Genomic DNA, 4,772 nt, shown 5'->3' with positions numbered 1-4,772 from the left:
TGTTGGAAGTTCTAGCATCAGCAATCAGACAAGAAAAGGAAATCAAAGGCATCAAAATTGGCAAAGATGAAGTCAAGCTTTCACTTTTTGCAGATGACATGATACTATACATGGAAAATCCGATAGACTCCACCAAAAGTCTGCTAGAACTGATACATGAATTCAGCAAAGTTGCAGGATACAAAATCAATGTACAGAAATCAGTTGCATTCTTATACACTAACAATGAAGCAACAGAAAGACAAATAAAGAAACTGATCCCATTCACAATTGCACCAAGGAGCATAAAATACCTAGGAATAAATCTAACCAAAGATGTAAAAGATCTGTGTGGTGAAAACTATAGAAAGCTTATGAAGGTAATTGAAGATGATTTAAAGAAATGGAAAGACATTCCGTGCTCATTGATTGGAAGAATAAATATTGTCAAAATGTCAATACTACCCAAAGCTATCTACACATTCAATGCAATCCCAATCAAAATTGCACCAGCATTCTTCTCGAAACTAGAACAAGCAATCCTAAAATTCATATGGAACCACAAAAGGCCCCGAATAGCCAAAGTAATTTTGAAGAAGAAGACCAAAGCAGGAGGTATCACAATCCCAGACTTTAGCCTCTACTACAAAGCTGTCATCATCAAGACAGCATGGTATTGGCACAAAAACAGACACATAGACCAATGGAATAGAATAGAAACCCCAGAACTAGACCCACAAACGTATGGCCAACTAACCTTTGACAAAGCAGGAAAGAACATCCAATGGAAAAAAGACAGTCTCTTTAACAAATGGTGCTGGGAGAACTGGACAGCAACATGCAGAAGGTTGAAACTAGACCACTTTCTCACACCATTCACAAAAATAAACCCAAAATGGATCAAGGACCTGAATGTGAGACAGGAAACCATCAAAACCCTAGAGGAGAAAGCAGGAAAAGACCTCTCTGACCTCAGCCGTAGCAATCTCTTACTCGACACATCCCCAAAGGCAAGGGAATTAAAAGCAAAAGTGAATTACTGGGACCGTATGAAGATAAAAAGCTTCTGCACAGCAAAGGAAACAACCAACAAAACTAAAAGGCAACCAACGGAATGGGAAAAGATATTTGCAAATGACATATCGGACAAAGGGCTAGTATCCAAAATCTATAAAGAGCTCACCAAACTCCACACCCGAAAAGCAAATAACCCAGTGAAGAAATGGGCAGAAAACATGAATAGACACTTCTTTAAAGACATCCGGATGGCCAACAGGCACATGAAAAGATGTTCAGCGTCGCTCCTTATCAGGGAAATACAAATCAAAACCACACTCAGGTATCACCTCACGCCAGTCAGAGTGGCCAAAATGAACAAATCAGGAGACTATAGATGCTGGAGAGGATGTGGAGAAACGGGAACCCTCTTGCACTGTTGGTGGGAATGCAAATTGGTGCAGCCACTCTGGAAAGCAGTGTGGAGGTTCCTCAGAAAATTAAAAATAGACCTACCCTATGACCCAGCAATAGCACTGCTAGGAATTTATCCAAGGGACACAGGAGTACTGATGCATAGGGGCACTTGTACCCCAATGTTCATAGCAGCACTCTCAACAATAGCCAAATTATGGAAAGAGCCTAAATGTCCATCAACTGATGAATGGATAAAGAAATTGTGGTTTATATACACTATGGAATACTACATGGCAATGAGAAAAAATGAAATATGGCCTTTTGTAGCAACGTGGATGGAACTGGAGAGTGTGATGCTAAGTGAAATAAGCCATACAGAGAAAGACAGATACCATATGGTTCACTCTTATGTGGATCCTGAGAAACTTAACAGGAACCCATGGGGGAGGGGAAGGAAAAAAAAAAAAAAGAGGTTAGAGTGGGAGAGAGCCAAAGCATAAGAGACTGTTGAGAACTGAGAGCAAACTGAGGGTTGATGGGGGGTGGGAGGGAGGAGAGGGTGGGTGATGGGTATTGAGGAGGGCACCTTTTGGGATGAGCACTGGGTGTTGTATGGAAACCAATTTGACAATAAATTTCATATATAAATAAAAAAATAAAAATAAAAAAAAATTAAAATAAAAATAAAAAAATTAAAAAAAATGAAGTACTTGTGTGTGGCATGAAAAATAAATGGATTTAATAAGATGCTGAGCTATTGAAAGACAAGATCTGATAACCATTCATAAAAATTGGCTTTAACTTGACAGATTTCTAATAGTATTTGTATGACATGAGAAGAAATGGCATTTATGTTTTTATATCACAGATCATTGCCAATACAGAGGCAACATATTTTAAATGAAATAAGAAATTACCATTTTGTTTGTTGTCAAACATCATTATGGTCGCCGAAGATCTCATAAATACATCATGGTTGCCTCAGTAGCCAAATTTTTCTGATTAGCTTAATAAACTGAAAAAGCTCAACATATACGGTATTGCAATGTACCTGTGTTTAAAACAGAAAATCAGATACAAACAATGAAATGAGAGGGTTTTTTTTTTCCAAATTTTAATTCCAGTGTAGTTAACATACCATGTTATATTCATTTCAGGTGTACAATATAGTGATTCAACAATTCTATACATTACTCAGTGCTTCTCAAGATAAATGTACTCTTAATGAAATGAAAGCTTTTGACTCAACATAGAAGAAAGTAAATTCAACTTTTTAAACATTGAATTGTTAGTAATTCATTAAATAAATATTTATTAAGCACCTACTGTGTGCCAGGCATTAATTTAGCAGTTGAGGCTATAGCTATAAACAGAAAGAAAATAGTCCCTGCGCTCATGGAGCCTAGAGTCTAGTGGCGGAAGCAGATAATAACTGCACACCGGAAAACAATATATTAGATGCTACTAAGTGGAATGGAGGAGGAATAAAGGAAGGTTGGGGTCACAGAGAATTCTGGGGGGAGGCAGTTGATACAGTATGGTCAGGGAATACCTGTGTGATAAAGTCTTCTTATCAGGAAGCAAAGAATTGAACCACACGAATATCTAGAGTGATAGCATTTTAGGCAGCAGGAACAATGAATACAAAGTTTGGGCAGAAACACACTAGATTCTAGCTGGAGGGAGGGAGTGGGTGTCTGGGTAGGGGTAGGATCATAGAGATAACTTATATTCTGTTATGATGTGTTCACAAAATTTTCCTTTTATGATAAATGGAATGGGCATGCATCAGAAGGTTTGGGGTGGAGGTGTGCCATTACCTGACTTACATTTAAAAGTATAATTGTGGCTGTTTTGTTAAGAATAAACTATAGAGATTAAGGGCAGGTCAGGGTGCCCATAGAGAAGGCCACCACAACAATCAAGGCAAGAGCTAACAATGGTGTGGACAGAATATTTGTGTTGGAAGTGATGGGAAGTTTTCAGACTCTGGACATATTTTGAAGACTTAAGCAACAGGATTGCTGAAGAGATATGAGCATGTATGACAAAAAGGAGTCAGAGAATGTTTCATCTGGTCAGCAGGAAGGATGGAGTTACTTTCTTTTTGAGAGAGAAAGAGAGAGAGTGCATGTGAGTGAGTAGGGGTGAGGCAGAGGGAGAGAGAGAGAGAGAATCTTAAGCAAGCTTCATGCTCAGTGAAGAGCCGGACATGGGACTCAGTCCCACAACCCTGAGATCATGACTGAGTCAAAATCAAGAGTCAGCTGACTGAGCCACCCAGGCACCCCCCCCCCCGCCTTTTTTAGGATGGAAATACTTTTAAAGAGATAAGGAAGACTTTAGGAAAAATGGATTCGGTGTGTTTATTTGTTTGTTTTGATGGTTGATACAGGATGGTAACACCTGGAGAGAGAAGAGAACATCTTCAATGAGTAGGCCTCAGGATGCTCCAACGCCTAGAAATCAGGGACATGAGAACTGACTGTTGAGGGAAAGTGAGGCAGAGTGGTCAGTGAAGAGTATGGGACCAAGACAGGGTGGTGGCCAAACAACCAGGCAGAGGAAGCACTTCCAGAAAGAGTGAGTCCCTACCCCAGCCAGATGCTCCTGCTGGTGCCAGCCCCATCCATTGTATCTGGCAACAGGGAGATCAGCAGGACCTATGTAAGGGCATTTGGTGAAAATTGTAAGGATGCAAGCTGGGTGGCTAGGTTGAAAGGACTGGAAATGAGAATTCTGAGCAGTTTTATGGTACATAAAACAGGAAACAGAGTGTTGACTTGAAGTAGATGTCAGATTGAGGGAGAGAGTCAGAGACAGAGAGATTTTTTTAAAGAATATATATGTATATGTACATATATGTAATATTTTTACATGATGATGGGAATGATACAGTATAGGAGAGAGGATGACTGCCAGTAAGATACTCTTGGGTAGATGAGAGGGGTGGGATCCAGGGCATCTGGGGTGGAACAGACCTCAGAGTGGAGTAGTGGGCAGTTCCTGCATGGGATCAGGAAGGAAAACAATATTACCATGTAGGTACAAATTGCAGGTATGTTAGCGGACAAGAGCATGTCAATATTCTCTTCTGATTGCTTCTATTTTCTCCATGAAACAGAAAGTATGTTCATCCACTGAAAGGGAGGACAAGAAAGTAAGTGCCAGGAGTTTGAGGAGAGCTGGGATGTGGGCTGAGTTGTCCAGGGCAGTGACAGAGTGAACAGACTTGAGACCTGCAGTGAGATTATCATGTACACTCATGATCACGTTCATGAAGTTGAAATGAAATCAATTTGGTACGGCTGTGTGTTTCTATGTAGTCACTCTGTGGTTTGTGGTTGCTGAGAGCCAGACAGAGCCAGCTTCATGGTTTT

This window comes from Herpailurus yagouaroundi, unplaced genomic scaffold (assembly GCF_014898765.1).
Source record: "Herpailurus yagouaroundi ecotype Mexico unplaced genomic scaffold, PumYag 254, whole genome shotgun sequence".
In the NCBI taxonomy this organism is placed as follows: domain Eukaryota; kingdom Metazoa; phylum Chordata; class Mammalia; order Carnivora; family Felidae; genus Herpailurus; species Herpailurus yagouaroundi.
This window is presented reverse-complemented; position numbering follows the sequence as displayed.